Below are 27,866 nucleotides of genomic sequence, written 5' to 3' on the forward strand. Positions count from 1 at the left end.
CTATCGTGAACTTTGCTTTACTCCATGCTTGCAAAGATTTGTGCAATGCCTAACTTTGAAATCTTTGTAGAACAAGATGCTTGGCTTTGGAAACAAAGCTGTAACATATAGCCTAGTTGCCTTGTTTGTTGTTTGTCTCTTTTTTTTAATGAGTAGAAAATTTCATCGCTTCGGGGGGTGGGGGGGAGGTGGAGAGGAGGGTTTCCTCAGAACTATTAGCCTGATATAGGCCATTTATTTATGAATTATACTTTTATATTTTATCAGAATTTATGATCTCTTCAAGGTTTAAGCGTCTGCTTTATATACTGGATTGGCTCCTGGACCTCAGTGATATGGGATGAGTGCCTACTCTGTGTTTTTGTTTTTACACATAACTGCTGTTTTAAGAGGAAGATTAGCCTCCAGCATACAACTGGGGCCACCACTATAAGGAATTTTGCCTTTGTACTCTCACAGCCCAGCCAAAACTGAATCAGCCTGTTCAATATTTAATAATTCAGGTGAGAAGCATATGGGAATTTATCTGTAATTAATGTTGAACAAGGTATTGTGACAACTCTGTATATCCAAAGAATAATCAAGGTCTTATATTGCTGGTCCATGGAAAGGTCTCAATTTCTTACTTGAACCAGCAACTTAACTAGGATAAACCAGCTCAATACCTCTGGGATAATGCATGGGGAAAACAATACCCATACCACATTCAAGTGGCTGAAGCCAGGTTGCAGGAGAGCAGACCAGAAGCTCCTCATGAGGAAGACACAAAAGTAATGAGGAATGCAAAAAGTGTGAGGAATACACAAAATGATGTGGAGTGAGGAAACCACAAAAGTAATTTATGCAGAGAGCAGAAGGGAAAACATCATCAGTCCCTTTATGGTAAATTTTGCAGAGCAATGGCTCTCTAGTCTGGTCAAAACACTTCTGGAGGGGGAAAGTCATAAGACTTTTGTGAAAGGTAGTTCAATTGCAACCAACAGCAGTGTAGTTCTTCAAAATTAAGTATGCTTTGGGAGATGGATGCTAGCCTCATGTAACTCACACCAGCCTTGGACTTCTTGCCTGGAGGACAAGTTGCCCCAGTCTATGAAGTGGGGGAAGAGGCCACATACAGCTCCATTGCCGCATGCTTCTCACTGCTGTCGCCTGTCTGCCTGGTTGGGGTGGGGAGGAAGGAGCAGGTTGCAAGAGAAAGAATCCCTGTCCTAAAGTACTGGAAAGGTAGCAGGAGTAATGATAGCAGTTGCCAGGAGCATGTTTACAATATCTGATCAAAGGTAAAAAAAATTCAATGAAACATTTAGTTTGCTTAGCTTGCATGAAGCTGCAAACAGTAATTATTGCGAGTAGTAGAACCTGTAATTGTACACTTGCTGCCCTCTGGTTCACAGGACCCCCAAAATGGCGGTAATGCTCATTAAAAGTATTTTTAAAAGGAGAACTGCTTGGAAATGTTTCCTCCTGAAACGAGATTTTATGAAATGAGGTTTTGATATAGAAAATGGTTTCAATTAAAATTTTCAGTAATAAAGTTTAAACTAAAATTTTGCTTCACAAAATTATTTTGCATCTTCATGCTTCCAAATTATTGTTTTAAGTGGATTTAATTTCCTTTTCTAAATCTGATTTATTTCTTTATTTCGAAGTTTGACTGCATCTGTTTCTTTCTTTCCCCTTGTTTGTTCTTGCCATGGAATGCAAGAAGATTACTACTATAAGTTTTTCTTTTATTCATTTTTTACTTTTGACAGGATAACTCTGAAGATAAGTTGATTTTTAAAAGTATTACTTAATGCTTTGTGTTCTAGAGCAAAAAAAAATAAAAAAAAAAGAAAGGAGAGATGGGAAGTGAAGATATTCAGTGTCTTGAAACCCCTGTACTGAATGTCAGTGTGAATTAGACTTTTTTCAAATTTTGGAAACAAACAGACAAACAAACAAAACCTTCTGTTAAGCAGTTCCCATGGAAAAGACACTTTTTTCTGCCATCTGCAGCAGGACATCATAACCTTGTGCCAGGGTGGATTCAAGGAAGCGAATCCCTCCTATTTACCATCACAAAGTGTTGACAGTTGGAGCTGAATACTGCAGCTGGAGCTGTAGTATTTTGGCTTTCTGCAACACCCTGTGCTGTTCTTTGTCATGGAGCAAATAGAATCAGGAGAAACAACAGCAAGCCTAGAACTTTTCTGAGCACAGCCTACTTCAAAGGCTTCTTCCCTCTCCCATGTACACACACAGCCCACTTCAGAGCTTGTTCTCAAAGGGAACTTAAGAGAAGCTTAATGCTTTCCTCTGAATCAGGACAATGAATAAGGTGTTGTTCGGTTTACTTATATATACCCGTCTCCTTACCCTTCCATTTCAGACACGTGCTTTGTGCTGCATCACCATTTCTTTTTTCAAGCATTCCCAAAAGGCAGTTATTTGAAATGATTTATTAGACCACAAGTACTTAAGCAAAAGATTAAACCATGAATTCATTCTACAATTGGTTGACAGTAGTTTGGCTGAACTGTCAATTAAACAAATTGCTTGAGTATGTTTCCAAATCTCTTAATTCTCCAGCAAATGAAGTCAAAAACACTCTGAAGGCCAGAGCTGGCCCACAGGGAGTTTAGCATAGTGGGAAAAAAGTCACATTTGACCTTTTCTAAGGTAAAATCTTCACACAGCTTAGTAACTGGCTATTTTTCTATCGATTATTTTCCCATTCCACCTGTGCCTCAGCAGCTAGAACTACTCCTAGCAGATCTTTGCATAGCATTAGATTAACATTTTCCATTTCTACAGGACGTTATTCACCACTGCATCTCAAAGCCTTTTGCAGATGAGTCAGTTATGTGCTGGCAAGTGAACATCATATGAGCTCAGAGCAAGAACACCGTGTAAGACAGCCAGTTTTATTTCTTGTAGTTGTCACTCATCTTACAGGAAAGCCTTAAAGGTTCTCTTGAAACAGCAGAAACAGATGTGGAGTTTTTCAGTTTCTCATTCCATTTTCTGAGAAACCGTATCTCTTTCTCTCTCCTTCTAGTCCAAGACTAGCTATGTGCCTCTTTTGTGCAGCAACACAACACAGGGTCATGTGTTGTGTTGCTGCCTAGATTTTTTTTCCAAGTCAAAATGACCAGGAGGGAAAACAGGGAGCAAGAGGCCAGTGTTATTTTAATGTGTGACAAAGGCAGGCTTGTGGTTTTGGCAGATGCTTAAATGAAAATGAAAAGTCCAATTGCATGAATCTTTAATATCATATTGCACACTGCAGCTTAAGGCCTGAGTGAGTGAGAAGATATGGAAATTCTTCTTCTAGTACCTCTGAATTCAGTTCAAGATAGTGAAACTTTCAGGAGCGTACCAATGGCCTTTTTCTTTGCACCCTCCTGTTTGCCTCGGCAGCCTTTACGCTGGTGTTTTCCCTATTTCTCACCACTGAGCAACAACCCCGTGACCTGGATGCATCTGCATGTTTGGGTGCTGGGAGGACTTCCTGGGCTGGAGCAGTCACCTCCTCTTCCTTTCTGTTTTCCCTTCCATCCCTCCAGCTTCTTCTCCCCTTTCCCTTCATGCAGAAAACAAGACCATTTCCATCCTATGAGAGTGCCTGGCAATAATCTTCCTAACCCACTCCCTTTGGCAGCATGGGAATATGTCCTCTCTGGTCCAGCCTAATGGACAGCAAGAGCCATTTTGAAAGCAGCTTCTTTTGCATGATTTCTTGTGAAATCAGGTGAAGGTTGGAGTTAAAAAAAAAAAAAAAAAAAAATTTCCAAAAGATTCAGAAGCTTAGGCTTAAAGTTAAGCTCTTTACAATGAGCCTTTTGACAGAGAAGCAGGAGTCGCTTATTTTAGCTAATGGGCTTGCTATGCTTCCTGATACCAAACGAAATGTATGAGTTTGAAGAGCTGCATATCAAGCAACTAGGATCATCTCTGTAGCGGTCAGTGCCTGCAATACAGGCAGAGCTTTCAGAAGCATTGTCTGACTTCTGAAAGTTTGTGGATGTACATGAAAAAGGGCAAATTTCTGTCCTCTGTTCCCTACAGAGAAACTCCACCTCACCTTCCCCTGCCCAAGGATGGCAGCAAAGTCATGAAATATCCTGCCAACAAGAGGTCTAACTGTGGGGCTGAAGCTGAGATGCCGTTTCTGCATTTGATATAAGGGTTCTATTAGATCAGTGAGCATCATTCACAGCATATGAATGTGTAACAGAAAGGAAGGTTTTGTGTTTGGAAAAATAATTTGCTACTTTCATAGGACTGCCATATACCATTGAGTAACCCACATTTTCACTTGTGAGAAGTGTTCAGAATGGACCCAGTCGTTCTACACACTAGAGCTTTCAGTCGATTCTGCACATAGGGTAGTCACCACTGCCAAGCGGCAGCTAGTCTGGCATATAAAAAAGTCAGAAATTAATCCCCCAAAATAAGCCTCCCAAACTATTAGTAGTACAACAAGAGACCATTTTTCTTCTCTTTAGTTTTAAGGAGGTAAGTAACCTCAAGGGACAGGAGTTTCAAAGTACAGATTGAGAAGAAAAATCCTTGTCTAATACAGCTAAGGGGTTTATAATTTTTAGTGCCTGTATGAATATTCATACAAAAAGACAACCTTACTCTAAATCTTCTTATGAGATCGTGAGAAAAGAAGCTTCCAAGTTTGAAACTTAATTGCTCTTGAATCATTTAACACTTTGGTTATAATTTTCTTAAAATATCATAGAATTTCATTTTCGGTTTATGTCATAATAATAGTAGGCAAGGGCCCAGCATGTGAAAAGAGGTATCATCACAAGTACAAATAAAGGATGTTTTGAGGGAGTGAACTGGTTGTTCAGAGAACTGCAAGGACTCAAGGAGGACACAAGTCCCTGGAAACCAGATGGAGATTTTAGGTGCTTAGCTTTGTGGTTGCAGCATGAAACATTTGGGTCCTCAAAATTATGTCCTCTTTCAACTTCTTATTGGTTTGTTTATAAAGTAAACATTATGGACTGAAAAACTAGGTGGAAAGGAACATGCAGTATATAGATTACTGATTTGTAAAGAGATGTTTGAACACCCATTTTAAGGAACGAAAGCATATATTACTGATCAGACTTTATTCCAAACAGCTGCACAGCATTTTTAATTGACACCTCGGGTAGGATTTTCAGAAGGACTCGACTGTGCTCGAGTTTTTTTCGCTTCAAAAATCAATAGAGATTTTACCACCTACTTTAGTAGAAGGTCTTTTCAAACAGCCTCTTTTCTGTTGTTATGTTGTTATGTTATCCCTAAATCAGCTAAATTTCTTGCCTCAGATGTTTGTGTTGAAAGCAGCTTTGGTGCCATACCAGAGCATCTTAACTTCTGATTCTTTTTAAAACCATTCAAGTTCCACTTACTTTACTGGAGTTTGAAAGTTGAGACTGTCAAAATTGCCTGGGGTACTGCTGCCATTTTGGCCCCATGCTCGCTCATGGTTCAAGATCGAGTAGCAGACTTTGGAGATGATTCCTGCCTCAACAGAACCATCCTAAGACCCTAGCCTCCATTCCATCTTTCAAAACCTTCAAAAAATGCAGTGATCAAGTATATCAGAACTGAATACTAAAGATAAGCAAGCTACTTTGTATGTGCCTGCCAAACACTTCTGCTTTGTCAAATGCACAAAATCTTTAGAATCTGATCTTTAGAAACCACCACTATTTCTTCTGAGTCTTTGATGCCTTTGAATAGACTTTTCTTCTCTTTAACAAGAGTTAGGATCTATCTGAGTATGTCGCTTTGCAAGTCCTAGGAGAGTAACTGGAAAATAATTCTATGCTGTCTAAATATGTTAAAGACTCCAGCCTGCTATTATTATTATTATCTTTTTTTTTAAGGAAAATTGTTGTATATTGAGAGAATAGGAAAATCGTAGGACTGGGAGGGGAAGGAATAAGAAATCAACTCAGTAACAAATCTGTGTTTTGACCTCTCTAAAAGATTCATTTAGCCCTAAGTTACACCCTGTTTTCTGCCAGTTTTCTCTGTTCTTATGTAACTCTGCCCTTTTCCTCGGAAATTAATTTTCTTCGTTTGGGGAGCATTGGCTTACTGCTTTCCACAGCAAGTTCAAGGTTATCATGCCAACTGTTTTCCTCCTTTAATGTGGCTCTCAATTATGCATTATTATTATTATTATGATTGCAAGAGGCTCTTTAAAAAAACACTGCGGTGTCAGATACTCCGAGTTAGAGTCATAATTAAGAAGAAATGTGTTTGTTATTTTGACAATACATAAAAGCTTAGGTACATACTCACCCATGTGATTGATTGTTAGCATCAAAATGAAAACACACCCTTTCTCTATGATGATCTTTAGCTCTTAACATGTGTTACTATAGAAATGGTATCCACGCTCATCTCCTCTTCCTGGGCAATTTCAAATCCCTTCAACTCATGGACTCTCATAAACTTCCAAGGGAGGTTAGCCTCCTTAATCTCTAAAGAATTGAAAATCCCAAGGCAGCTAGACTGTCTTTTACTTACTGCTGCAGTAACTGGGGTGCCAGACACTGATTTTTTTGGTCCGTTTGCCTCTAAATTGTTTTGGGCAAACAAAACAACATATAATTTGATTAACATTATTAGATATTTCTTGGGTGTCTAGCAGTGGATTACTTCTTTTCCTTCTTGGAAAGAAGGTGATAAACTACTTGGACACCCACAGAATTTTGTACCTGGTTTCCAAACAAGGATCAGCTCATACAGTCCCCTTAGGAACTGTGCATCAGCTCTCCCTGTGTACCTGTAAAGAATGATGCTATAGCTTACAACACAGTTCTCTCAGCTGTGTTGAGCTAAAAAATTCCTCCCGGTATACGTTTCTCTTTGACAGTCATTTTAGGTTACCCTAAGAACCAGTCAAAAATGAGGAGGGAGAGAATAACATCAAACCAAGTGGAATTATTTTTTATTTAAGTAAAGATAAAGGAAAAAATATTTTTAGTTTGTAGACTGCTGATTGCCTTGCATCTTCACATGAAACAGCACTGTAGTATTTGCTAACTTAAGAAATTTGCATTTAATTTCCAGGCATAAAAATCTCATTAAGCTCAAGTTATCGTTGATAGTAGGGGTCAGTCATTTAAAGGTGGAAGGGAATATTATGGGGAGATTGTAACTGTCTTAGAAAAGTTACAAATCTGGGTGTTAATACGTTAGACTGATAAAAAGGCCAAAAAGAGGAAGGCATGTCAGAGACAGGATACAACTCCAGGCGACTCTCTGATTAGGCTTGGATTTAAAGCTACCCTGTGGAGTTTCTAATTGGAACACATTCAGGTTGCCCTCTATTTGTAGTGACATGGTTTGGAGCCCAAACCCAATTAGTTTATTTTCTCATTCTGTTACTTCATCATTTATTTTCTCCCCAGGATGATATGCCTCATATTCCTTAATGAAGTCAGCAGGAGCTGTGAGGGGAGATCTTCAGATGATATAAATTTATCCCCATCATCCCATTACCCCTCATCAAAGAGCAGCCCCACTCCTGTCTGACCTCCCATTTTTTCCAGCCGGAAACTACTTGATGTGACCTTAGTTTAATTTTAGTTGTCATGTTTTTCAAGATAGGCAGTTACTGTAACTTAACAGAGTGATTTCTAGAAGATAGTATCTCTGGTGGAGACCATGTTTGAACCCAGAAGGACATTCATATGGAATTAGATGAACATTTTATGCTATTAGCTGCTAAAGAAGCTTGACATTTTTGATTCCTGAGGAAAAAAGAAATGCACCAACTAATTTCGCACCAAAATGGCAAAAGCATTTCCATGTAAGTCATGGTCTCCCTCAAGCATTTTTGAACTGCAAAGTAAGCATTTGGGCATCGTTATTAACATAATCAACAAAAGTACATTTTGTTCTAAAATTAGATTCTTCCAAAGCATACCCCTTCCCCAGGGTAGGTCACTGCAGTCTTCAGTTTAGTGATCCTTTTCTGTCCCAAGGCAGAATAGGTGAAATTAAAGGGTATGACTAATTAATGCAGTAACTTAAACACAGAGGAATAAATCAGGCATGCCTGGACTCTCTACTTTCCACTTTTTCTTATGTTAGTTTGTCTGTTTTATCTTTTCAAGCCTAGTAGCACTGCACGTTTGAGGGTCAGGAGTGTTTCAGAGTAAGAGGGATAGCCCATAGTATTTATTTGTCAGGTTCTTTTACTTTTTTAATGTCATTTCAGGATGGTGCTTGGTGTATGTTTTATCTGCCCACTCTGAAGACAGGTTCACTCCACATCCATTTTTGGAGGTCTCAAGCTCACACTGAGAGGTGTAGGCTAAGCTCCAGGGTAGGGAAAGAGCTGAAGTATTTTCTGTATTCTACCTTGAGACCTGCCTTTTTTATCTTTGGTTTCATGCAGACTGGATCTGGACAAAGCTCAGCTGCTGCAACTTAGATCATCACCAGTTGTCTTGAGCTGGTCTTTTCCTGAACCACAGTACTGATGCTTTTGAGAGGGAATTACTCAGACTTTAGCTATAGGTTCACTCTGCCTTAAACCTTGAAAGGCTGGGTTTTTCTTATTTTTTTTTTACCTGGTTGTAACAGAGTTGGGAACATATTTTGAGAAAAAGTAAATACGTTTAAAAAAAAGAAAAATAATGTACATGAAATAGAAAAGAGAAAGGACATTGGGGTAGCATAAATCTTTAGCTATCATTATTTGCCTTCAGTAGGAGCAGCAGTTGAGCAAGTGGTTCAGCTGTGGTGTATTAATGTGCAGGTGTTACCAGAGGAATTCCAGGCAAAGTCCTGTGTGTCTTCTCCTCAGTGACATGCTGTTTGTTTAAAAAAAGAGATAGAAGGAAGAACCCAAGTTTGGCAGATACTGCAGAGGAGTGAAAAGATATGAACAAAGAGAGATTCAGCAGCAGCAGCCACAGTTGTATCACCGCTGCTAGGCTTGATACAAGCCTCCCCATGTAAGCTGCTTGTGTCCAGGATTTATATCTTGGCTGTAAATTGTACTGGAGTGGGGACTACCATACCTCAGGTTATGGTGGGTTTATCCCCTCAATGCCCCCCCCCCCCCTTTTTTTTTTTAAAAAGAGAGAGGTATAAGGGTAATTACATGGGCTTTGAAAAAATGCATTTGTAAAAATGCAGATGCTGCATTTGTATGCAAATGTATAGTCTTTTATTTTAAGAGCCAGTTGACAGTTGGTTGTGGGGCGAGTGAAAGTCACCTGGGTTTGAGCTGTGAGGAATAGCAGGCTGCGGCACAGAGCCGGGCTCAGCTGCAGGGTAGCCGAGGTTGCAAGGGGCTTCTTGAGTTCAACCAGTCCAACACCCCTGCTGAGACTGGTCTTCTTTAATTTAGGTACAAGGCATTATCCATTCAAAAGTGTCCTGCAACTCAAATACTCCATAAGAGCTTCTGGAAAACCTTTGCTAAAGAATTGGAAGAGAAACAAGCAGATAACAAAGCAAGTTTAAGTAAACCGTTTACACTCCTCACACTCCTGTGAAACTAATGCCTTGCATCATGTAGCAAGTAGGCTAGGGGGTTTTTTTAGCCACCACTTGAAGAATGAGTGTTATTTTTGTAGATGTTTTTAGGGATGCAGTAGTGGGACAGGAAATCACATTCTCAGATGCTATTCGAAACTCCGCAAGAGGGAGAGAGCACTCAGAACTTGACAGGAGTCATGAGAAGAATCAGTAATTACATTGAAGGCTGAGTCAAAAGTGCATTGATTTTCAGTTCTCCAATACGTGACAGTCGTGTTACAACCTTTCACAAAGTCCAGCACCAGGAACTTTTCATCACTAATTCTGCCACATTTGGTCTATTGCGCAGGTATATCTCTGAGCTCCTGTGCCCCAGGTTGAAATTCCCATGGCTCAGCCTGGCAGGGGAGCTGAGGTCTCCAAGGATGCCTGCTGGGTGAAGTTATTTCCAGTTCATCACAGTGAGCTTCTAAAAGTCCTGAGGCCTTGAGCTGAAGGGCTTTGGGAGGTAGTAATTACACCTTATTATATGTGAAGCCAGTGCAGAACAGGGACAAGCCTCAGTGCCGTATTTTGGTATGCCATCTGTATTAAAACCAGGGCCTTTTCTTACTGAACCATCCAAATGAATGTTAGCAAGGTGAACGGTATACACCTGTATTCAATTATCCAAAGTTTTAAGATTAAAATTGCATATTGTGGACTGATGTGATTTATGTTTAAGTCCGAAAGAAAGCTCGAGACTGCATTCACCCATAGCTTGACTTAAATCCTCTCTGGGCAGAAATGAAACTGAGGGTATTCAGGTGCTGGCTGTTGAGAAATTGTTTTCTTAATGTTTCCTATCTCTGAAGCCAAGTGCTAAGTCTGTTTGAAGCCTTACTGAAGAAGCAAAGTATATTGTAATGCTTTTATTTAAAAATTTCATCAGGAACATGATGGTTGAAAATTGATTTCCTGTCTGAGTCAAGGAACAAGAATGGCTACTTCTTTCCCTTTTTATCATCTGCACTTCTCTTTAACAAGGCCAGCTCCTGGAGTCCATTACTACATCTCCCTGCTTTTATTTTCCTCTTTTTCAAAAAAGTTCTGTCCATATGTTTTGGGAGAAAAGCTTGACAATATGCATCTTAAGCTTGACAATATGCATCTTAAACTTCCTGTGTTTAGGAAGGCAAAACAAATACATCTCACTACGTGCTCCAGTGCCTTCAGATACTCTTCTGATTACTGTCCATATCAGACTGCCTCGACAACCCTGAGCCAGAGAAGTTGAAACTATCCCTGTGTACGGCCAAGGAGAGGAAAGTCTGGCTGCAGCATGCAATACAGAGGCACAGCAACTTCTCAAAACATGGGCAGGGTTGAAAGACACAGAAAGGACGTTTGTTATAGTTAAACAAATCTGCCTGAGTTATATTTTAATTTAGCGAACTGATGGGGTGTTTTAAGCAAAGGACTTGATGCAAAACAGAATCTCCCTATGCTCTGCTTCCCCAGGGATTTAAAAGGAGCCTGCTGCTGTTTTTCACCTTGAGTTTCCACCTCCTCGTGCTTTTTCTAACATTTTCCCCTGTTCATCTCTTGATCCGTGATCTTCCGTGATCTTCTCTGCTTTCTCGAATCCTTTCAGTGAGATTCTTGCTGTCGATCATGTCTTCTCATGCAGAAGAAGACATCTATGTAGATGGGGTCAGCTCTCTGCCACTGCAGGCTCCTCAGTTATATGCTGGTATACACTGTTCTTCTCCTACAGCCTGGATTCCAGTAAGTTCTTTATCATGTGTTTAGGTACTTTACCCATCTATGTAGATGTCTTCTTCTCGAGCTCTCTTGCTTATATATCACTTTTAAGGCCCTATCATGTATCCAGTTCCACCAAGGACTTTAAAACAGGCTGGGTAAGAAGCAAAGTTTACCTGTTGGCAGCAGTGACACTTTATGATGGACAGCAAACTACTTACTATTTATTAACTGATACTAACCCTTGGTAAACATCCTGGGTCATCCTCCTTAACAAAGAGGTAAGAAATTAATCTCACTGCTTAGTCTCAAGAACTCCAGTGCGATTCTTCTGTCTGCAGAAGCTCAGGATTTGGTCAGAACTGATGTGTGAATCACTGCTCACACCTTGCCATGTGCAAATTAAAATAGTGAACTGCCTGCACACAAGGAAGCGGGTGGCACAGATGAACTAAGCATATATCTTTAAAAAGCAGTCCCTGCCGTCTTCTACATCAGTCTTGCACAGTCTGTCCCAAAACTTTTCATAGGGCCTCTCTTGGCCCTATTATATTAGTGGCAATATTCCTCAAACACGGACTGGGGGGGGGAGCTGGACATTCCTGTTCATTTTCTGGAGAAAACCAAACCAAAAACAGAACAAAAAGAAACAAAATAAAACAAAACATATCAAAACTTTCCAATAGCAACCAAGCTGTGATATTGCCTATCACTGTGAGAACCTTGCACAAACAGATACAAGGAGCCAGTTGAAAATTAATGCATTCAGCAGAACAAACAGTGAATGAAAAAAAAAATTTTTAATTAATATAGTCAGAATTAATTTTTACGTTTAGAAAAAAAGGAAAATTTCATCTTAAATAGCCTCAGAATCTGGTTTTGGAAAGTGTCTATGTAACTGGTTCTTACTTCTCATAGTAAAGCTAATGTTCTGTAAGGGCTAATACTGATTTTCCAGACTCGTAATAATAATAGTAATAGTAATAGTAATAGTAGTAGTAGTAGTAATAATAATAATAATAATAATAATAATAATAATAATATCACCATTATCATCGTCTTACAAACAGCTTAACAAAGCTTCTCTCCATCATCCTTGGTCTTCTGACTTGATAGGTTTTTAGGGCAACTTCAGATAACTCTGACTAGCAGAAGTTGTGTGTAAAAATATTATTTACTAATACAGAATATTTTTGACCAGCGTATCTAAATTTTTACTTTATCATTGGCCAACCCTAACCATAAGAAAATTTACACAATAAGCTTTTAGATCTGAAGAAGATTCTTTCACTCAGCTGCCGAGGGCAACAGGCAGGGAGGTGCGCTCAGACATATCCCGAACTGTGGTTGCTGGGGAGGTTGAGGAATGTGCTGCAGAAAGTGCATGGTGATAAGGTCTCTCCAAGTAGCCTTTTACATGGACTGGAGACAAAATACAGGACTACACAGTTGCTCTGATTCAGAATGCATTTTCTGTGTTACATATTGACTTTGTTAATATCGTAAGGACTAAATTTGCATGAGCACTTTGAGATCCTCAGATGAAATGCTTGTTATTCTCACTGCAGCAGTCACCAGATGGTAGTGTTGAAGTCTTATTTGGTATGCAAATATTTCACAGTCTTTCCAAGAATATTATATTTTTTGTGTGTGCTGCAGGATTCTTTTGCTTTGTTTAGGTGTAAACCACAGAAAGTAGCAAAAGAGTTTTTAAAATGGTGGGTTATTGGTTAAGAAGCATTAGTAGCTGGTAGAGGTTCATTGCAGAGGTACACACCTGTATGCACTCTGTTCCACAATTGGGATGTATACTACAGATAAATACATCTTGTCATAAAACATCCTTTCTCCATATTTCTGACTTGGTCTCCTGTACAGTATCGCTGCCCTACAAGACCAGCTAGTAGGGCAGCGATAGAAGGTTGGGGTTTTTTCCCCATGTGCTTTTTAGTCTGTGTTGTTTTCAGATTGTATTTCGTGATCTGATGTTTGCAGCACCTGGGTTATTGGAGAAAATCCTTGCAGAACACCTACTGCAGTTGTGTTGCCCCTTCTGCAGTGTGAGCGTGTCCCTGGGGAAAGAGTGTGACATCAATTTCAACTTGTTGGATTCCTGAAGTTAAAGTCTGTGCTCCTCCAGAAGAGAAGGAGCCAGCTCTCTGCCACTGCAGGTTCCTCAGTTACACGCTGGTATATACTGTTCTTCTCCTACAGCCTGGATTCCAGCAAGTTCTTTATCATGTGTTTAGGTACTTTAGCCATGCACTTAAAACACAGGGATTTCCCTATTGTGCATTATTTGGACTACAGGTCCTGAATGTCAGAACAGTGCTATTTGGTATCTGCTGCTCTCCGATGGACAGAGGATGCTGGAGAAGAGAAGGAATTTTATAAGCCTGTTGTGAAATGCTCTAATCAATGCAATCAATTTTTTCAAGTTCATTTTTTGTTAAGGTTTTTGTTCTGTACCGATTGTGACCCATTCATTGGTTGTAATGGGCTTTGAGGAAAGCCATTAAACACTCATGAATTAGTGGCATTAGTGATTTTATACATGTTAATGGACAACATACATAAGGTGTTCCAGCTTGCAGTCCTGACAACCTTGCAGTGCTGGCTGTGGAGTAAAAGCATGGAGGTGCTTTGATCCAGGGAGGAGAATGCCCTGTTGACTTCAAGGAGTCGCCATGGCAGTGCTGCAGTCCCAGCTGTCTAGCTCGATCTCTCAAGCCCGTTTCTCAGTCCTGCATGCTCTCAAGTTTCAGAAGCACGCGTGCTAGCCCTGGTTTCCCTAGCAAGGCTGCAAAGCGAAGCGTCTTTCTAGGGATAGCTGAGTTGCCACAAAGATACACTTTTTTTAGTTCTCAAGTAATTTATACTTATGTCAAAAGCTCAACGAACCTTTGTATACTATGCGTGAAAAGACATACTCTGGATAGGCTGCTGGGCTGTAAGGCTGCTGAGCTATTAAAAAAACAGATTCAGGCAGATAGCATCTAGACCTTCAATCACTCTACATTTCAGACTTTCACACAAGAGCAGTGCACGCAGGTCGACTACCAAGCCTCTTTGTTCCACTGAACACTTAGTTACTGTAAAGCTGTTTTCTTTCACATGTACACTGGATCTGTAACACAGCTGTAAAAAAAACATGTGTAAGCTGAAACACACAGAGGAGAGGGAAAAAGACAGGGAGGGGATGAACATGTGAGGCAGCTTAAAGATCTCTGCTTTTTACATCTTGAAAATGATCGTCAGTATTTTATGCACTGCATGGGGAGGCATATTTTGCCCAGGCTTATATATGTGGTTTTACTGGAGTTACTTGGGATGTAAGCTGGCTGAATCTGATCTTGCATTGCAAAATCATTTTTCAAGGAAACACAGTACAGTTAGGAGGCACCCTATCCTTTTGCTTAACCATCTTCATGAGTGCTCAGGATTGCTAAGGATGGCTTAGTTTAGAAAGCATTCAACTTATTTTTTATTACAGTGAAAATGCAATTCTCTAGATAACTATGAAAATCTCTTTTATGTTCCTTTTAGAAAGAGGCCAGAAGAACAGCAAAAAGTATACACTACTGTAATTCAGTCAGGATACACTCCTCTGTAGAGGCTTTGGAGTCAGGTGTTCACACTGATTTTGGGGATGGATAGTTTTCTGTGATAATCATAGAGTCATTCCACAGCAGTTTTGAAGTCCATGCGTGACTAGATTCTGGATTTGCTATAACAGTTTGCAAGTAGGAGCGGAATAAGACAAGGTGACCTACCCCCTCTTGCTCTTTGTGAGCCGACTATTGCTGCCTCGGCACCAGGACCATTTTTTCACTAGAGCTGTGAATGGCTGGTCTGTAAATGAAAAAAATCAATAATTATCTCTTAAAATAAAGCACACCTGATCTTCTGTCTCTCCCCTCTCTCAGATCTGGCCACAGTACTTGTTTCACGCTCAGCCTGCCTGATACCAGCCCCGCTCCCATGTCCTTCTGCTATAATGATGTCCATGCAGATGCGTTCCCAATAGTCTGTAGCAGTAAAGCAGATGTTCTTGTCCATGTTACCTGGTGAGCTATACACATATATAAGGCAACTTTTTGCCATTTGAAACTTGCTTGCTTATAGCCAGCGAGTGTCCTTCCAGATTTCTCGAAATTAACATAAAATAATAGGACTTCATCTGGAATTTTTCCCCACCTTCGTATTTTGGAGACTCTTTTTAAATCCCCACAAATTCAGTCACAATTCAAATTCAGAAAGTCACTGTGCTCTTTATTGCCCTCACAAGGAAGGGTTCTTTTGGATTTTAGTGTAAAACTCTAACACATGATAAATTTAGGTGTTACCAACAAAATGCAAGCTAGTCACTCTTAATTTACAGTAATTTCAACAAAAGTAGATGACTGCATAGGAGATCATGAAGATTTCAAAAAATACAGGAAGGAAAACTGAGAAACCTATTATACTCCTCACTCCCCTGTATCAAGGGGGAAAGAAGTTCACACTGGAGATAATGTTAAAAAAACCACATTCATGGCTCTGCCAAATGCTATGTACACACCACACTGAAAGGTGTGACTCCAATTAGTTTATTTGCTGATGGTCTGGGGAACACATCAGGGTAGGACTCAATGTGGATGGGGTTTTCCAGGTCCTGAGCAGGTTTTATAGGAGGTACACAGTTTTCAGTGCTGAAGCTAGTTCAAATCTTGCTCAGGGTCTGTGATAACATCTTCGTCTGATGTAGACCTATTCTTACCCAGGCTAGAGCAGATGACTGGAGGGTGTAGATCAACTAGCACAGATCCTGTACACAATTTCCTAGAAAGGATCATAGAGCCTGGAACAAGCTGCATTTATCAAAAACATTTACTAGTTTTGCAGGAAAGCCATTGCATTTTAACTAGTAATGTGAATGTGATGCACTGTGATTGTATAATAGTATGATATAAATTTCTGGCACATGTGGTAAAATCTGCCTTGTATCTTTATCTGACATAAGAGGGAGAGAGGAGGGAGGAGATCCAGATCTCATGGATGTTGCTATGACAATTTACACTAGCTAAAAATATACTCATGAATGCTTAAAAGCCAAGCTAGTAAAAGCAATATTCCCATTCCAGGATAAAACCGAACAGTTTATTGAAAGTTCAGAAATGGGTAACTCTGTGGAAAGTACTTTGGCCTTGAGTTAGGTCTCAACAGTCAAAGAATTTAGTCTCTGCAGTGAACAGTAAATGATTAAAAACATAAGTTGTATAGAAAATATATAGGTTTTGTATAGGTTTTCTATGGTGAATTGCACGTTATTGCATTGGCAAGTTTTTTTGAGCATGTGAAATGCTGTCTGTGTGCTGATCACTCACAGAGACCAGCAATACAATGACGCTGCTCACAAAAGATGATCTCCAGGGCTGTTGAAAGATGTGACGTGACTTTCTCAAATAGACAAGCAAAGATATGGCTGTGCAAATCATTATGTCATGTCCAAACACGAAGTGTGCAGGAATGGTTTTCCAAATGTCTCTGTCAGTATTTTTACAGTACCATCATCTGCAGAGTGGGCTGGAGTTCTGGTTCCTAAATAATTTTTTCAGTTGAAAACACAAATGAGGATGTGGCAGGTCACACATACACCTCCTTCTTGTCACAACGTTTCTTGTACTTGGGTATCATATACTGATGGAGAACGCAGAGTTGTTACTTCGCCTCTTTGATGCAGGTAAAACCAAGTATTTTGAAAGGCTAAGAGCAGTATTTACATGGCCCAAATTCTAGCTCAGAACCTGTGCTTTAGTGTTTGCTTGTGGCTGGACATAGGTTTTCAGTCCTCAGATGAATTTGAACGGATCTGCCTATCTCTGCTGAATGCCAGGAGCCAGCAGTGCCACACCAAGCAGTGCTCCTCGAATTTGGGGTCCCTAACAGTGTTTACATTGTAAGACCCTGTAATTCACTGTGGGCTCTAGCCTTCCGAAGCCTTGCTGAGAGCACATGGGATTTCCCACCACCTTTTCAAAACGCAGCTCAAATCCCTACGGCTGCTTCATTGACATTCATTCCCATTATACCTGCATCCTCTAGTTTTATCAGCTAAACCAAGGCCATTTGAACCAGACTGACATTCAAGTCTGAAGGGTCACTGGAAAAAGGCCTCAATTACATGCAGGTCCCAGACCCTAGCGTGTGGCCTGATGGAGATGCTTCTGTTACAGGCTTTTAAATCAGATAATCAAGACAGAGAAATCCTGTAAGTATGCCCAGGAAATCTTACTGAAGCTTTTTGCCATTTTTGCACATTCTCTGAGATTCACATAAGAGGATGCAGTAACTGAAAGAAATGAAACTTTTCATTTTTCTAGTGTTTGGGAGAAAGCATATGCTAAAGAAAATGGAGAAATACAGGTGAGAATTGGAAAGAAGTGAGCCAAACTTGAAGGGCCCAATTGTTCTACTCGCTGGCTGAACTGCTAGGCCAAATTCCCTGGACTTCATCTATAGGACGACAGACTAGATGATTAAAATATTAATAAACTTAGAAAGATCCATTAAGCTCTGTCACCAGAGTAGTCCCTTTATTTTTATCCAGGTCAACAGTCAGATGTTTGACTTTGACTTCCTTTTCTTCTGTCTCTTTCAGATTAGGGTGCATAAGACTCAGTTTGTGGTAACCTGCTTCTACTTAGTGCATCCAGCCTTTCAAATTCTTGTGTGGGTGTAAAAACTTGGCAGAAGCAAAATTATTTTTCTTGAAATATTGGGTATTTATCAGCAAACAGTTTGAAAATACGTTCACAGACCTTGCAGTTCTGTTTCATTCAATGCAGCCAGAGAATGAAATCTGATCTTGTGTAATTTTTATAGTCTTCTTGATTTTATCTAAAAATCAACAAATCACTCAGGAAAATGAAAGCCTCATTGTTTTCCTTGCTTTCTTTTTTAAGAGGTATGTCATCAGTTCTATAAAAGTCGATAACTTACTTTCTTCGTTTTCTTTCAGCTTGAATTTTCCTATGCATTTATTACTGAGGGAAGTGCTATCCTTTATTGTGTGTTAAAATCCACCCTGGTACATTATTTTGTTCTTACACATTATTTTTCTTCATGTGTTGTGAGGTCTAGAAGCACTTGTCAAGCCTGGCTGTCCCATTGGGGTAGAGCTCTGGTTATGCATACGTGTATGCTTGCCGTCGAGGTCAGGTATGGTTTTGTAGAGATAGCATTGCAGTGCTGAGTCCCCAGCTCTTGTATACTGTTGTCTTAGCCTGAACTTTTCACACACCCTTCCTGCACACTGCAAAGTCCCTGATGTGTTTTTATGTAGCTCACGGTCCTGTCCATAGATGCTTCCTTGACACTCACCTGGCAGGGTTTATCATTCCCTAAGGATAAATTGCAAAAGGGTGCTTAGTGCTGTCGGTGTGTGGATCATCTAGCTGCCAAGCTGAAGGATGGATGCTATAGCACGGTTTGGGACATAATCCTAACCCAGTAGTTTCTGCAAAGTCGGATCAAATAAATACATATATTGTTCCAGGTCTGCAGAAAACCAAGGGAGATTGGAGCAGAGGAAAATGAGAGAAATTAATTCATAAGGCTACACATTTTTATTAGAAATACACAACAAAGCAGTGGATAATTCTTATAGAAGCCTTATAGAAGCCATAACAAAATCAATTATCTTTACCGTCTGTTGGGGTGGGTGGATGAGGACATACCAGTGTAGGCAGAGTGCAACCTTCTCTCATTGCAACCCATTTGATTTCCACCTCTGATCACTACCCTCTATGTCCACTACTACATTAAGAGAGTAGTAATATACTTTCAGTCTGAATGCCTATACACAGATCTTTGCGAGCAAGAAGAAAAAACTTTAAAGAAATCCAACTGGAACTGGAATTTTCTTTCCCAACACAGAAAAGGCTGTCCCTTGTTGTTACAAAGGCAATCAAATCCCTATTACAAGGAATACTTAAAATGTTCATGTGCTTAGGATAAGGCCTTTGATGTGGAAAACCAAAGTGTCAAGGCATTTGGGTGTACATATTTGTGTCTGTGTTTTTTATGAGTGTCATGTATGGGTACAGCCAGCAAAGTCTGTGAGGAAATAATGCCAAATCTTGGATTTATAAAATAGAGGAGGGAACACTGAGTTACTTACAGCACTCTGAGTCTGTCACATGCTGGTGCTTCAGAATTCTGTACTGAGGAGGTTTGTCACAAGTGTCCTTGAATTACAAAGATTTTCTTTTATATTGCGATTCCTAATAGTGGGAGTTGCATATCAGTCAGCCTGGAAAACAGGTTAAATATAAGCATACCTTTTGAATGCCTGAGTTGGAGCTATTGTCTCAGGAAGCCATCTTGGTGTTGGCTGTGCCTCAGAGAGGCGTAAGGAAGCGTAACTCTTCTTCTCCTCTCCTTTTGCTCGTGGAAGAAAATCAAAGGCCCAGGCTAACGTGCTGTGCCGCTACAAGGACACTGGTAAGTATAAGGAACTGTCGAAAATAGGTAACCTTGAAACTCTGTATGAGGCTCCCAACTGCTTGCATGTCTTCAGCACGGTATTTTCTTTGACTTACTGTTGCCTTTTAAAGTAGCAGGAAGGAATGACTGTAAATGATTTCAACAAGAATCCTTATAGTATTGTAGGGTATTGTATTGTTTTGGGTTTTTTTGTATTGTATTGGTGTTCTGAGGTAGGCAGCTGGCTAGCAGCACCACAGAAACCCGTGTCATCCCTCAAGGTGGGTGCCGGTGTTTGAGAAAATGTACTGAACATAAGTATAAATAAAATACAGTGCAGTCCCATTAAAACTGGAGTCAGTCAGCATCAGGGTACGAGAACAACACCTTAAATATTATAATCTCAAAATTTAAGCACCAGTATCAATGGTATGGGGATGCAGGGCAGAGAACTGAGTCCCCAAAGTATTTTGCTTTCAGGCTGGATTTCTTTTTCACTCCAAGCTTTTTAAACTTACCCTTATTTCTAAACAGGCTAAGGTGTCAGAGCTCAGATAGGTCCTTTCTGGTGGGCCTACCAGTCCTGTCTTGGTGTTTTTACCTTAACATGTATTTTTGCATTGCTTTGCATTGATTGTCTGTCCTCTTGTGTCTGATGGTGGAAGCTGTGCCTGGAACTGCCAATGCTAATGCAGAGTTCAAGAAAGGCCTTCACTACATAGTGTGCAGCAGTATATGTCCAATTCCAGCCTGTATGGATGCCTGGGATAATCCTGCAGGTAGAGGCAATGACACTGCAGCATTGAGAAAGTCGGGGTGAGTTTTGTTATATTCACTTTTCAGGGCAAGCACAGAATTGCATCTCTCTATACCAGGGAAGGGTAATGAGGCAAAGAGCAAAACGAGAAACCTTGCAACAGCAGGACAAGAGTGTCAACAGTAGTTAGGAAGTGGAGGAGTGGGAAGAAGCAATATCCCTTTTGATTTATGCACACAAGAACTTAGCAGCCTGGGAACACCAACTGTTACCTTCCACAGAAAGAAAAAGGAGATATATTTTTGCATTGCCTTGAAGTATACCAGGCAGAGCACCAGGGTCAGTGACTAACTTAATGACTGGGGCTGTGGTGGGGAGGGGAGGTCACGGCTTTGTTCCCACCGTGCCTGCAGATTTTGTAGCCAGGCAGTTCCTCTCTGCCCCCGTTTCTCTGCAAGAAACTGGGTTGCTCTGGGAGAAACTCAAGTGCCTTGTCCTAAAGGGATGTTGTGAAGACAGGGCATTGCAAAGAGAGGATGCAGGTCAGTTCCATGACAAATGGATAGCCCCTAGATCCCACCACTGTGCTTAGAGGTTTATACCCGATGGTGTTAGGATGGATGAGTGTAATCCTCTCTGCTCAGGTCCTAGTACAGGGCTGGGACCAGAAGGTGATGTTTTACCTCTGTTTTCGAACACTGGGCTGGATCTTCTTGGAATTAATCTTGTCTTGCTGAATTATTGGTAAAAAGGCAGATGCTTCTGAGTTAAAGAAGTGGACCTGCTTTTGCCACCTGGAGTTACAATGTTGTACCGCATATGGGTTATGTGTGTGGCAGGACAGCATTAATCCTGTCATAGAATCATAGAATCATAGAATACCAGGTTGGAAGGGACCTCAAGGATCATCTGGTCCAACCTTTCTTGGCAAAAGTACAGTCTAGACAAGATGGCCCAGCACCCTGTCCAGCTGAATCTTAAAAGTGTCCAATGTTGGGGAATCCACCACTTCCCTGGGGAGATTATTCCAATGGCTGATTGTTCTCATTGTGAAAATTTTTCCTCTTGTGTCCAGTCAGAATCTCCCAGGAGTAACCTGTACCCATTACCCCTCGTCTTTTCCTTGTAAAAAGGGAGTCTCCATCTTCTTTGTAGCCACCCTTTAAATACTGGAACATGGTCATAAGGTCTCCCCTAAGCCTTCTTTTCTCAAGGCTGAAGAAACCCAGTTCTCTCAGTCTTTCCCCATATGGCAGGCTTCCCAGTCCTTTGATCATCTTTGTGGTCCTTCTCTGGACCCTCTCCAGCCTGTCCACATCTTTTTTGCATAGCGGGGACCAAAACTGAACACAGTATTCCAGGTGTGGCCTGACAAGTGCTGAGTAGAGTGGGATAATGCTTCTTTATCTCTGCTGGTGATGCTCTTGTTGGTGCAACCCAGCATCCTGTTGGCTTTCTTTGCCACAGCAGCACACTGTTCGCTCATGTTGAGCTGGTTGTCCACCAGGACCCCCGGGTCCCTTTCCACAGAGCTGCTCCCCAGGCGGGTAGATCCCAGCCTGTGCTGCACTCCTGGTTTATGTTTTCCCAGGTGCATGACCTTACGTTTCTCTTTGTTGAACTTAAATCGTGAGCTGTTTTCTGCTTCTCCACGTAGATTTCTAAATGGGCGCATCTCCGTATTTTTTGTTCAGTTCCTAGAGCTGCTATAATCTGCTACCTGGTCTAGATCATGAAAAATCGACTTTTAAGCATTTCCTGTTCAGAAAGTGGTGTTGATTGATAAAGTCAGAAAGCAAATTTTGGCTTCATTACATATTTTAAAATTAGGATCCATTGCCTTGGTTTGCTTCTGACACATGCTGAGAATCACTTCAACTTTCTTCTCATTTCAATGTTTAACAGAGTTGTATACATTCGTTGCTTTCTCTTAATTATTTTCTTTTAGAGTAAAATAGGTTTAATGATACATCGGACTAAAATAGACAGCCTTTGCCACAGGTTGGTCAGTACTTCTGAAATAAGTACTTTAAATGAAAAAAACCCAGAGGATTTGAAGATCATCCTCTTGCCTTCTGTTGTTGTCCTGCAGCAGTTCTCACATCTCTCACTGACATTTGGTGGCATTGCTATGAACAACAATGGATCTCTTAATTTTAGAGCTGTCAAGAAAGGTCTCCATTTTCTAAGTTAAGTTCCTTTTTCTTCTTCCAACACTCACACCAAGAGCAGGAGGGGCTGTGATCCAGCAAATGCGTGGGCACAGGTCGTTTCTTTCAGGTAGAACTGATGGCCTCGGGGTGACGAGGGTTGTCAATACAGCTGTTTGGAAGGAAGGCTTATGCAGGGGCTAGGGCTGACCTATGACTTAGTCCTTTAGTCCCCTGCTCTTGGACAGGTTGCACAGGTGCCAGATCCTCAGTATTACTTGAGCGTCTGTCTTTGTCTGAAATAAACAGGAGTTTATCCCAATGGCAGTCACATGTCTAAACACCTTTTGAGGACCTAATTCCTATATTCATGACTCTTCCATTAGGTAGGTGAACTATTCTGTCCTTTCTCCCTGTGTTGTTCTGAGATAGACGTGTGCCAATTTTTGAGGAGACCTGGTACAAAAAATAGGATCAGAGGCCCAATACACAGCTGTTTTAACTGGGTGTTATTGTTCTTAATGTATCTGAAGATGAATAATCACATAATAAAGTATGTTAGCACTGAAAGAGTGAAACTGTAGTCATGGCAAATGTGTACAGTCTTATTGCCATTTTTCTTAGATAATGCCATAATGGTTCTCTGAAATAGTCTCTAGCGCTTCAGTTTGTTTAGATTTACATTTTTACATATAATTTTATTTCTAAGAAGGCTGCAAATTAAGAACTCTGGTGTTTCTTATCATTACCAGATTTTTTTTTCTGCCTTTTAAAGCAGAGATTGTTGCAAACCCTGTGATGACCTCCATAGTCATGGAAGTCTAACATCTCCACTGCAATTACTCAACCCATGAAAATTACCCCTATGGTGAATTAAGTCTTTACTGCATTTAGTTGTCAGTCTTGCAATTGTTATAGCTCTCCCACACTGCTACTGAAGACAGGAGAAGTGTCTGACATTAGAAACAAAGTAGTGTTAATTTATCATTAAGTACCACTGTAGTACTTACTAGTACTCTCCTTGATAGTTATTAGTCCTTTCCTTGAGAAAATACCTGTGGAAGATAGATTTGTCAGTGAAGATCTGCCATTAGCTGACATGTTGCTGGCTAATATTGCAGGACAGCATGGGGAATGTCTCCAGTGCAGTTTCTGATGTGTGCTCAGCATCTCCTCTTATTCAGCAGACCAGTGTGAACTCCGTATCTAGCAGGCTGATTACCTAGTCATGATGGGGAAAATATTCAGAGCATTGACTTCTTTTTCCCCTACCTTTGTTCCATGGAAGGGGGAAGTGGGAAATGTGCTAAGAAAAAAACAAGTTGACAGCAAGTTTATAAAATAAAATCAAGTAACAGAATTTTCTTGAAATTTTGACAAGTCTGTCAGCCTTGCATAAAACTGTCAGCTTCTTACAGAGTCTTCTTCAGTAATGATACTAGTTTAATAGAATGAGAATAAATTGCAGAGCTCTAGCAATCCAACCAGAGCTTACTCAGCAATGAATTTTGATTGTTGCTTTAGTAATCAAGGTTTGACTGTCAAAAGCCCTTTCTCTCTTATTTCAAAGCTTGTGAGTACTCAGCTGACTGAAGATAACTGAAGCTAGTCATGGAGCATTCTCACTGAAAAGTTGTGCTCCAACACCTTGATGCACTGAATGCTGAGTCGCTCTGTTATCTCTAAGAATAAAATACCTGGAAAAATCATCTTTAAAAATTGATCAGTTCTTTTACCTATACTGTCAAAAAGATTGGTGGGACGTAAACCATCTGACTTGAGATATGTTCCACATCAGCAGTAAGCTATTTGTTTCCACGTTAGAATTGGTGGGGAGAATTAGCTGTCTTTGTCATGGATGAGGTCAGACCAACTGATTGTCGGTAGTCCAAGTATACATCAGACCAGCCTACTGATAAGACTTCCAAATGGAGACACTGGTTTTACTTTGTGGCTTTGCAAAGACCCATTTTTAGAAATAGATTTGATTGCCCCTTTTGATACTTAGCAACATGCGTGTATTTTATCATGGTTGCTACGATAGCCTTCCAGCAACAGTGATGCTGGCTCATGTTTCTCTCACTAGAAATCCTTCTTTCCTTTGGGTGGGTGCATTTTATTTGGTACCCTCTTCTCCCCTGCTTCTGGTCCATCATTTAATACTTGCTGCCGAAAATGCTTTTAAAAAAATTAGTGGTTTAGCAGAAAGTTAGGAGAAAGGAAATGTTAGAGAGCATGAATCCCTCTAAAGGAGAGGAAATCGGCAGACAGATAGGTTTATGACCTGAAAAAAAGAGCGGTAGTGCATCCTGGGGCATTTTGGGAAAGGCAACCGAATTCCTTTGGGTGTTGTTATTGCAACCAAGTAACTCACATGCACATGCAACTCCTGCTGAGCACTTTCAAAAGTGACCACACTGTTTGGATACTCCACTTGAGGTGTGTTGAAAGCACCTAAATGAAGGCACCCAGTGTTTCTGGTCACTCTTCAAAGCCTTATCTCACCAGTTTGTAGTTCTCACCGGGTTCCCTGAACAACTCAGAATTGTAGTGATTTAAGTAACTTGCAGTTGTAGGGAAAGATTGATTCAATAAACCTTCAAGCCCAATTGTGAGCTTAATTGGGGAAGCTGGTCTCACACCTTGAGTCTTGCAATAGCCCCTGCAAGATGTTTTGCATGGGTATGTCCTCAGACACATGAATGCTCATCTCAGCTGATAATTTTGTCTTCACATCGGCACAGATGCCTGTCCTATGGATCAGTTGCAGATTTGGGTTCTGTGACTAGCTTTAAAGGTTCCTGAAGATGCCAGGGGCCAGATACCTCTTCTTAGATTCTAACCATGGAGAAGTATGCGGAAAATAGACTGCATTTGGTATTCAGGATGAGAGCTGGAGTCATTGAACAGGGTGTTACTGAAGGATACCATGCTGTGGGTAGTCTCCTGTTTGTAGGACATCTGCGTTTAACTGTCATTGGTTGCATCAAATCAAAGCAGCCTCCACATTGCCTTGTGTTCATACAGGCAGCCATGAGGCCTCTCACTGACAGCTTCCTTCCACTCCCCTCCCTTCCTAAGCGGGTAACATTTCACAAATCCTTTTGTAGTGCTGCCAGTGCCTAAAGTGGAAAAACAGCTTGAGACAAACACAGTCATTCAGAAAACTGAATCAAGGCTAGGTCCTTGTAGCTCACAAGGTTTGAGTAAATGCACCCCAATACCTACCAGTTAGGGTCCAGGAATTATTCATAATTTTTATTCTATCTTATGTACAGTTTTAGAAGTCAAGGAGAGCGGGGAGCAGGCTAGGAACTTTGCAAACTTTAAACAGAAAAAAATAGGAAAAAATAGAAAATAGAAAAAAATCCCTTTTTGCAGGATTTTACTATTTTGTCACTATCCAGCCAGCTGCTACAGGAACTTGAGGTCAAGTTTTCACATTTTTTCTCCAGAAAATGAGGCAGGATGTAGGAAAATCTGTGAGCTTTTTTAGTAAGATTTTCTAGCTAGCGTGTAGATTTTTAGCTCAAGTATAATTTCAAATGTGTATGACCTAATTTAATACTTGAATTCTCCCTTGCCTGCTCTCCTCTCCCTGTTTTAGGTGTTCCTTCACAGGATCATTTTCTTATTTCAGAGAGAAACATTACTTCATGTACTCTGTATCCATGACACCCATCCCAGGAGCATGCAAGCTGTACTTTTGTTTTATTAATTAACCTAGTATTAGTGAGATGCTTTGAAGGTGGTAAGCACCCTCAAAGTGCTAATATAATTATCACTTTGTCTACCAAGTATGTTCCTAGGAGAAAATGTAATATGGGTATGATTAATCCAAGACGGTAACAGGCAGGAGTCTCATAACATGTTAATGGCTTGGAAATTGCAAGTTACAAAAGCATCATTAGTTTACAGTTTAAAACATAGTTTATAGAGCCAAGTGCACTGCTAAAAATGCAAACATGAAAGTATTCTGATGAATTTATGCAAATTGTGTGCGTGCATATGCATGTCTAACAGCATACTGCACAATATGGCAAAAAGGATTAAATGCTTTTGGGGATACTGGGTTACATTTCCATCTTTTTGCAACACTTTTTTTTTATGGATTCCCTATACCTGAGAGTACTGCTTCCACCTCTCCCTCTTGCCTTCAGTCACTTCCTTCCCATGAGTTTTTGTCTGTGCAGTGCTCCATGATGAAACACTGCTGAGAAGCTGTCCTGCATTTTGTACTGCAGGAAATTTTGTACTGAAATTTGTACTGCAAAGTTATATCCTCACAGCTTTATAGGCAGCCCTGACAGGGCCTGCAACCAGGTGAGAACTCCTGAACTTGACTGCTGACAGTGTGACTTTACTGACAGGGGCAAAGTGGCTAGGCACATTTGGAAAGGTACTGGACAGCCAGGATTTCAAATAGGTGCCTGGTGTCTTTGGATCTCAGCTAAGAACAGTTATGAATGTACAAATATATCTGGGTTTCTCTGAGAAGTCAATAAATAGAATTGTACTTTACCATGGGTTTGTTGGCTGTGAGCCAAATCAAGGAAGCGGAGACAGGCAGTGAGGCGTACATATTCACACCCTCTTGCACTGACCTCAGAGTTTACCCCAACTGCACACAATTTCTGCTTGATGCAGCAAACTATTTTTCATACTGTTATGCTATGTCAGTCCCTGAACTCCAATCCTACAAATAGTTAATTATATGAAAAGGCCTATTAACTTCAGTAAGAAGACTACTCGTGCAGAGAAAGCTGTGCAGTGCTGGGCCAGGTGCTAGTAAAGGAAAGCTGATCATGTTATTTCGAAGGGCCAAGGCTATCTAAGGTCTCCGTATAAGTTTAAATTAATTCTCCCGGGGAAGCAAACTAGGAGTTTCAATTTCTGTGTTCGTGATAACTCTCCTACCTTTATTCTCCATCATTTATATTCATTGGCTGCAACAGACTGGAATCTCTGCGGTTTTGCTTCTATACAGAGTGGGATCTTATTTTCTCAGTGTGCAAGGATTCCTGTTTTCAGTGAAATCCTCTGTCATTTCCCTTTTTTCCCAGCATGCTTTTGCTTATTCACAAGGGTTGTATGTTTTAATGAACATTTTTTCTTCTGTCTCAGCCTGTCAGAAAAGTTTAGTAAACCTTGTGCCTTGTGACAAATGCATTTAGCAGGTGGATGGAGCATATGTGCAGTGTGCTTTCTTTGGAGTTGCTGTCTCTGTAAATTACCAGAGTGCAGACCAAAAAGTG

The sequence above is a fragment of the Mycteria americana genome, chromosome Z (genome assembly GCF_035582795.1).
Source record: "Mycteria americana isolate JAX WOST 10 ecotype Jacksonville Zoo and Gardens chromosome Z, USCA_MyAme_1.0, whole genome shotgun sequence".
Lineage (NCBI taxonomy): Eukaryota > Metazoa > Chordata > Aves > Ciconiiformes > Ciconiidae > Mycteria > Mycteria americana.